The following is an 8,734-nucleotide window of genomic DNA, read 5'->3' as shown; positions in this document are numbered from 1 at the left end:
AGAGTTTGAGAAGGGGCATAAACCGTCCTGCTTCGGGACATGAGCTAGCCTCTGACTTGGGGGTCTGGAGGAAATTTCTCCCGGGGACAGGTTATCCCATGCCATCAGCAGGGTTTCTTATACCTTCCTCTGAAGCACCTGCTACTGACCACTGTCACTGACCACTAGATGGACCATCATTCTGATCTAGTCTGGCAATTCCTGCATTGCTATGTAGAGGCCTTGCATTGTTTCCCAGTGATTCTGACTGATCACAAGGGGCAATGATGGGTACTGAAGGAAGTTGTGATCTCCTTTGTCAACCTGCTGTGTCTGGGACATGGGCCTGGGGGATCCTCAAGCTCCACCAGAGACATGAAAGTCTTAATCCCACTACTCCTCACTCTGCTCTTCTCCATCCCGTCACCTGAGAAAACTGAGGGGACCATGGAATCTCTCCATGGAGCAGCAGGTCTGGGATAAGGAGCAGCCACAGTCAGGTGGCAAAGGGGTCTCCTAAGCGCTCTCATATATGTACACCAGTGCTGGCGTGACCGAGTGAAGAACCCACACTCATCCTGTGCTCGTCACCATGCGAGCCTCAGGTAGGAAGTGGTCCTAACCTAGAAAGAAGAGAGGGAGATGCCCAGCAAGTGGGCTCTGGCAGCTGGGAAATCCTTTGCTTTGTTGGATGCCATTGTCTCTTTGGTCACTCTGGATATCCTGCAGCCTTCCAGGCTTATCAGGCAGGAGGTGTTGGCAAAGACCAGTGTGAGGACTCCTGGGTCCTGTGCCAGCAGGTGGTTCAGGGCCTTGGGGGATATCACTGGGCAGAACATTGCTGGGCATGTTCTCAATGGAATTAGCAGCATACTTTTACAGCTATGAAGCAAGTAGCAGCATTCAGTCAGGTTTTGCTTTGCTGGTGAGAGAAGCTTCATACAACAACAAGGTGCTGGAGCGTATGAGTAGCACATCAGGCTCAGAGCTCTGGTGCCAGTAGCCCACAGCTGCTGATGGCCTTACCTCACCTGCATTAGCTGAAACTTCTGTGGGTTCAGATCAATAGCGTCTCGCAGGCATTGGGAGTGAGGGCTTTGTGATGAAACCAAAGTGCTGAAGCACCCACTCTTGAAGAATAGAGACCCAAAGTATACACTTCAGCCACCACTATGGAACAGCGATTTCTGGGGTGAAACACAACAGCTGTTTAATAGCTCACAGTAACACTACCCAACAGTTTAGGGCAAGAAGTAAAGAAGAGTATTATATCCAATTGCATTTGCAGGAGGAATGTAGGGAAGCAGAATACAATAATCAGAGTTGGAATTTGGCTGTGACCCTGTAGTTAACATCACAACTGTTATGAAAGTGTTATGGGAACTTTGACGGCTATGGATGGGCCAGAGACTTGGGTTTATGTCCTATCTGCCAAACTCCATGGCATCATGGTGTCCCCTGGCACCATTCTGGAGTGAGCTAGTGAGTCCTCCCTTCTGAGTCCTCAGCAGTACTTCCTGCAGCACTGGGCGTTCCTTGGATTTCCAGTGCTGGTTAAAATTTACAACTAGAGCAATAATTAGAAAGATCATTTATTTGTTGCCATCCATCTTTGTTAACCCTTCCAAAATTGCAGCCCAATGCTCCACTCTCCATGCTTGGGAAGTTGCTTGACCTCTTAGGGTCTGTCTGCACTGTAATTGAAAATCTATGGCCGGTCCATGCCAGAAGACTCTGGTTTGCAGGACTTGGGCTAAGGGGCTGTTTAATTGTGGTGTAGCTATTTGGGCTTGGGCTGTAGCCCAAGCTTTGGGATCCTCCCACCTTGCAGGGTCCTAGAGCCCGGGCTCCAGCCTGAGCCCGAATGTCGACACGGCAGTTAAACAACCCCTTAGCAGGAGCCCCGTGAGCCCAAGTCAGCTGTTGTGGGCCAGCTGTAAGTTTTTAATTGCAGCGTAGACATTCTCTTCATGCTTCAAGTAAGGATGCTGGCGGGTAGAAATAAAGCAGAGAGGAAAGATGTAGCTGAGAAATGAAGTGCTCTGGAGAAATAAATCACCACCCCTCCTACTAAAAATAGAGGGGAGGCAACACAACATCAGCATATGAGCATTGGCTTGGAGTGAGGCTGCCTCAGCAAACAAACGGATGGAACAAAGGGTCCAGGCTAATGTTAGTGCCAAGGTTACAGCCTTGGGGAGTGATCTAGAAAGGAAAAGGCAGATTTATTGTGACAGCCTTAGGGCAAAGATGTTGTCTTCCTTTTTGTGTGTACACCACCAAGTATACAGACAGCTGAAGAAATCTGGTCTATCCCAGCTCCCATCGATATGAGGATTGGGCCCATACAGATCCACAACCAAATTATGGACCAATTTATGTATTTATCTATTTATCTGTCTATCCTAGAACCCCAGCCATGGGCCAGTGCACCATGGTGTTAGGCGCTGCACAAACCCGGAACAGAGAGTCTCTACCTGCCCCAAAGATAATTCCATCCTATTTTCCTCAAATGCAGCCAACACCCGAGTCTCCAGGATGGCACCCTGGAAAACTGGCAGGGGCAGGAACAAGCCACTTCTGAACTAGGGGAAGTTACAAGTAAAAATTTCCACTTGGGGCAATTAGCTGTAACGCCAAAATGGCTTGACAAATCCTCCTCAGACTTGGCCAACCTGTTTTCCTGAGGCGCCAGAGTAAATCTGTAGGCCAAGCATATTTTCCCAAACAAAATGATAAGGGGGGGGGGAGGGGACAGTATTAAGAGAGAGCTTTTTAATGGAAGCTGGCTGCAGCCTTAACTATGGAGCTCCCAAAAGCTCTTCAGAATAGCAAAGGGTTAAACTGCTGTCATGGTACAAAGTGTCAGCTGCCAGCCAGTTCTGCCCCATGTATCCACTGAGTCACTTCTGCTCTTGGGTTGCCGCCCAGTGGAGGGATAACCTCTGGTCCCGCTCCTTTGTGCTGCTATGGTGGAGTACAGTGGAGAGAATCCCCCAGCACCCGGATCTTGGTGGACAGCTGTAGGCTGTCCCATGCAGGCTCCCTCCCACTCCCTGGCTAAGGGGGTGCGCCACAGACAGGCTGGGGGTGTGTTAGAGTGAGAGGGGATGGGGCTGAAGTCCATGCTGCTGTGGGGATTCTGGGGAGCTCTAGGTTGTGGAGCTGCCCATAGGTAGTTCTCGGGAGGCTGGTGTAACTTAGAGCTGCTCCCTGGAACTATCTAAGTCATACCATGGGCTATTTCGGTCCCCAGCCATCCTAGACTCCACCTTTGCACCCCACCCCTGGGCTGCAGTTGTGTGTGCTGTGCTTCACCCCAGGGTTTCACTTCATTTGGCCCCACAAACTCCCGAGAGCCACACAAAGGTGGGCTGGGATCTATCCACCTTAGGCATCAGCTACAGAACTGGCAGCTTCATGTGAAGTCTAGGATCGTGGTGGCTGGGGCTGAGGAGCATGAATCTAGCTGGATTGTCAGGTCCCAGGCTGACCCTGCCATCCTGTGCCTTAGAGAAGTGCCACTCTCCTGCCTGGAAATGGAGGAGTAACATACCTTTGGGAAGAATTGCTGCTGCAGAGGGGTCAGGGACAGTGTGAAATGGACTCCCCCAAGCAGGACTAGCAAGGCACAACGTTCCCTGACCAGGAATTCTGTTCTGCTCGCCACGAGCCAGCAGAGTTTAGCTGTGCGACTTCCAGTGAGGTCGGTGGGGATCACATAGTTTAAAACCCTGCTGGGCACTTGGAAATAGGGTCAAACTTTTTGAAAGCCCCTGGGTTCCATGTTTGCCACTGGAGGGCCAGGGCTAGGTGGTTGGGAGTTTCTGGGATGGCTGCTAGGCATGGGTGTGGTTTGTGGGAGCAGGGGGGGCACTGCCCCCCAAATTACAAGCCTCCAGCAGGCACGGAATTTGCCCCCCACGCATAGCCCCATTGGCCTGGCTGGAGGTGCCCCAAACATAGAAGTCAAACTACAGCTATGGTGCTAGGGGGACCTGTACCAGGCTGTCCACAGGGTGCCGAGTAGATCCAGAAGAGCAGCATGTCCAGCACTAGGCTGATCTCAGTCCGTTCAGTCTCGGCCTTCGCTTGCTGCTCTGGATGATTCCCGGTGGCTCGCAGACCTCGCAGAGCCCCCTCACGTGCATCTCCACAGGGCTGGTTCCTGCACCTCCGGCACAGCTGTCTGCTTTGTGCTGTCTCTTACCCCCATGTTTCCTGCACAAGAACTGGGATGAGGCAGCCACCTGTAGCTCTCCAGATCAGGAACCAGCTGAGTGTAAACTAACCCCTGCCTGGAATTTGGGGCCTGCAGTGTGTGAACTGCCAGCATACACCACTGCAGAGGCATGGTGACTCCTGGGACAAAGCTATCCCCTCCATCCCCTGCTTAGAAATGGAGTGTTGCAATGAACAAGCTTTCCCCAGATCTGCATGGAACAATCTCTCCTCCACCAAGGCCTCTCCCCTTCCTTCCTCACCCCTCCCCTCCCTGGGCTGCTCGCTCTCCTCACCCGTGTTGTCTCCACACGCTGGGTGGCTGAACTCCTGTCCTGTCAGGTCTGTGTTCCTTTATGAGCTCTGCAGGGAAAGGACCTTGGGTTGGATTCTCTGGTCTGCTAAGTCCACTGCCGTAAGCAGCCCAATGTGGGTTTAAAGTGGACAGAGATGGCCCGTGGCGACTTCCCCTTGTGCAGGGGAACTCTGCCAGCATAGCCACTTCCTGGACCAGACGCCCCCAGAACCTCTGGTGTAGAGGTGCAAAGCCTGTTGGGGGTATTCCAGGTGGGCGGCAAGGGTGCGGGGAAGCAGGAATCTGCTATGCCCAATCCTCCACTGGCATAAGGTCCCGGATTCTTCACCTGCTTAGCTGACAGTGTAATCGCTCAGTTCTCTATTCACTTAGGCCTTGCTCCACTCAGAGTAGCTTCCTGGCAGCTCTAACTTCCACTGGGACCAAGACAGGTGGGGATCAGGAAGTTACAGGCTGCTTTCTGATAACCCCCGTCTCCATTGTACTAGAGCAGAGCTCGGGCAGCAGGGCGGATCATTTGCCCTGTGAATCACCACATGCACTTACCGTGGTCTGGCTGGCATGGAAAGAGGCACACAGAGAAGAGGTGACTTGCCCAGGGTCACACAGCCAATCAATAGCAGAGCCAGGACTAGAACCTAAGACACTTGACTCCTAGCCCAGCGTCCTCGCTAACTAGCCCATACTGCCTAGCCACAAAGAACTCTGAAATCCCCCCGCCCCAACTTTACCTTGTACAGAAGGCCAACCCGGAGGCAAAGGAAAAGCTCACAGGTTTGGAATCCCCCTCTCCCCATTCTCTATTAATCCAGCTGTTCTTCATCTTCATCCTCTCCCTTCCTTGCTGTCCTCCCCTTTGCACCCTGGAAATCCTGGGCTAATAGTTTGCCAGCTCCTGCCAACCCCAGTGTCCTGGCTTTGATATTGTAGGTGTCAGCTGCCCTGATCTGCCTCCCTCTAGTGCAGGGGAAGTCAGAGTGCTGCAGGAGGAAATCACACATCCCGCTTGGAGCCAGATGTTCTGTTGAGTCTGGGTGACAGGCAGGAAGAGGTACCCTGCAAATCTGCCCCGGGCTCCAGCCAGGATCTGCCTGCAGACAATGGTCTCCACACCAGTGAAAGCAGCTTGGTGTAGTGGAAAGGGTGATTTCACTGTTACTCCCTATAGACTTTATTTCACAGCTCTGCTGATTCTTCACTTGCTTAACTGAGTTTATTGCTGAAGCATCATTTACTGAAGCCATGTCTCCACTCAGAATGCCCTGCTTCAGCAATCAACATAACTGCTTCTGCGTGCTGACCCACACAGGGGCAAGTGTGGGCAAGGACAAGCCAAAGTTTGCACTAATTCAGCTGCTGGGGTTTACCCTGAGTACACAAGCATGGGGAAAATTCCACCCCAAGGTATCTCAGCAGCTCTCACGTCCCTCTTCCATTGACCCACTTGCTGATCCTCTCCACTACTCGGCTCACATGAATTCAGCTACCCATCAACTTGCCTCTCTGCTCCTGACCTATGTCTCCAGACCTGCATCTCACCACAGAGCTAGCTGCCCCTGCAGCATTCCCAGGAAAAGGGAACCCAGAACGGTGTGAAGGGCCGCCTGCCCCAGAGTCCTCTCATGCTTGTGTCTGGCCTTCACAGCCTATGCACTTGGCTCTGCACTGAACCTTGGCAAACCAGGCTTCAGCCTGAGAGCCGATTTGTTTGAACAATGCTGAATTAGCTGAAAGCATCTGTCTGTCTCTGACCCCTGAGAATTAGAGATCCTGGATGTGTCTCCCAGTCCAATGAAGCGGAGGGGGAAAGGAGGAGGCAAACGTCCCACTATAACACCAGCTCAGCCCCCTGTTTCTTAACTGGATAGGCTCCGGGAGCATGGGCGGTGGGTATCATAGGCCAGGGCGGGCTAAGCCTCCCCTGACCCGGGCTGTGGTCCCACCCATGTTGCATTCTGAGGCCCCAACCTCTCTCTCTGTCCGAAGCCAGTGTCACTGGGGTGGCGGGAGTTGGGGCAGCAGCACAGCCCGGCTCTGGAGCTGACCTGGCATTCGGTGGGGTGGGGTTGGCTGGGACTCCTCCAGCCACGGGGGGGGGGGGGGGGTGCTTGGGGCTCATGTCTGGGATAGATTGTGCCAGCAGGGATTCCCAGAGTGGGCAAAAGGCCTCACTGGTGTGCTTGGAAGAGCGCTCTCTAAGCAGGTGTGAAGAAAGCACTGGGGAAGTTTGGATTTCAGGAATACACAATGGCCAAGGAGAGGGGATCTTGAGATCTGGGCCAGGGGGAGAGGAGACATCATTAGGAGAGCCTGAAAAGACACAAGAGTCTGAGCTTCCAGAGGTTGGAGCAGCGGAAGACAGCGCTGGCGCCCACAGTCGCTACATCCTGAGAGAGGACAGGGGTGTCCAGTGCTAGATACGCTGCATGTATTCAGCTGCCACAGGTCTGCAGAGGATTAGAGCAGTGGTTCTCAAACTTTTGTACTGCTGACCCTTTTCACATAGCAAGCCTCAGTGTGCCCCCCCCCCCCCTATCCATTAAAAACACTTTTAAATATATTTAACACCATTAGAAATGCTGGATGCACAGCGGGGCTTGGGGTGGAGGCTGAGAGCTCGCAACCCCTCATGTAATAACCTTGCGACCCCCTGAGGGGTCATGACCCCCAGTTTGAGAACCCCAGGGTTAGAGAAACAGGAAGGGCAAGTCTGGGCTGTCTTTCCCATTCAGCGTCACCAGAGCCAGCCAAGCGAGGAGCCAGAGGAGTTGTCTGAAGACAGGCTTGTCTGGAACAATGACAGAATTGTTCCCTAGAGTCTGGGAACCAGCGGCAGCTCTCTCCCAGGAGAGCCCGAGGGAGCCAGGCTGTGCCCCCGCAGCAGACCCCGCTCGGTGCAGCTGCTCTCCGGCCCTAGCGCCCCTCGTAATCAGCTGGGACCTGGGGACTTGCCTCTTACTGCCTTTTGTCAACCCCTGGCTATCCCCATGGCACATCTTTATCTCACCCGACCGCAGCACTCACCCTTTGCCTGCCAGCCGCTTGTTGGAGCTATTGCTCCACCCCTGCTGGCCTGTCTCGAAGGCAGGGCTGTTTCACTTCCCCTGTGTAGGAGGAAGCAGCCCTACTAGTTTTCTTGTTTGGGGGAGCAGAGGATCCTCCTTGGCTCTGCCTGCCCTTTAGCCCAAGGAGCGAGGCCCCGGATCTCTGAGCGGTCGGCGATGCGGAGGACAAGAGCAATACTTCCCCATTTACTCTGTTCTAGCAGCTGCTGGCACCTGATTTGTCAGTTCAGGATGCAGGCAGCACTGCCCGCTGTCCTTCCTGCTTTTGTCACCTGCGTAGCAGACACCAGGTGGCAGGGCTTGGTCAAGCCAAAGCTGTCTGGGCGTTTCTGAGCCCTGCAAAGTCCTGGATGCTGCCTCCGCTGCAGGGCACCTTGTTCAAAGGAGAGGGTGACTTGGCACCAATATCAACCCCCCCCACCCCAGTAATCCCCAGCGTTGTGCTTACAGGGCTCAGAGGGATCTCATTCCAAGGGGCCCAGAACTTAACTGCAGAAGAAGGCCTGAAATCATGATTTTTCAGTAGCCAGGTTGAGCAGATGTTGTTTATTGTCTTGGGACCCACTGAGTTGTGCCCACTATTCGCCTGTGTAACTACTGACTCTGTCACCGTTACCCTTGGCCTCTCCGCCACACCCCGTCTATTGTTCATCATGCTCACTCATGCCTCATTTCAAAAGAGATTGTTGCCCCATGGGGCAGGGACTGTGTGTTCCTGTGGGTTTTTGCAGCACCCAGCACACGGGGAGCCTTGTGCTGTACAGGGCCTCTAGGTGCTACGGTAATACAAGTACAATAAATAATAATAGCAGTAAACTTTGATCCTTCGGGCTTGCAAATAGCCATGGCTGGAAACCTTCCGAGCCTGTGTCTCCCTGCAGCAGGTATTGGCACCCGCACCTGTGCACAGTGGATGTAATGACACCCCCATCCACAGGAGGGAGTGGGGAATTCTGAGTCAGTGGCATCTGACACCTACTTTGCACAGGTGTCAGTGATAACATGAGGTGCAAGGAAGGGCAAAATCTGGCCCACAGACACCAATAAGCATATTCGGTGACATCCAGAATAGAACTCAGGGCCTGCAGCTGTAAAAATGCAGGCAGCTCCAGTAGCCTGCTTAGTAAAGAGAACGGCATCCCACACAGGCAGG

General features: G+C 53.3%; 1 long non-coding RNA gene across 1 annotated transcript; it reads right to left on the bottom strand.

Moving 5' to 3' along the window:
- Window positions 1–2,353: 2,353 nt before the first annotated feature.
- Window positions 2,354–7,765, bottom strand: LOC122461664. Its single transcript, XR_006283748.1, has 2 exons — window positions 7,541–7,765; window positions 2,354–6,963 (listed from the first exon to the last, which is right to left on the bottom strand). It is a non-coding gene; the product is annotated as an uncharacterized LOC122461664 (long non-coding RNA).
- Window positions 7,766–8,734: the final 969 nt, after the last annotated feature.

The sequence above is a fragment of the Chelonia mydas genome, chromosome 9, assembly GCF_015237465.2.
Source record: "Chelonia mydas isolate rCheMyd1 chromosome 9, rCheMyd1.pri.v2, whole genome shotgun sequence".
In the NCBI taxonomy this organism is placed as follows: domain Eukaryota; kingdom Metazoa; phylum Chordata; order Testudines; family Cheloniidae; genus Chelonia; species Chelonia mydas.
This window is presented reverse-complemented; position numbering and strand designations above follow the sequence as displayed.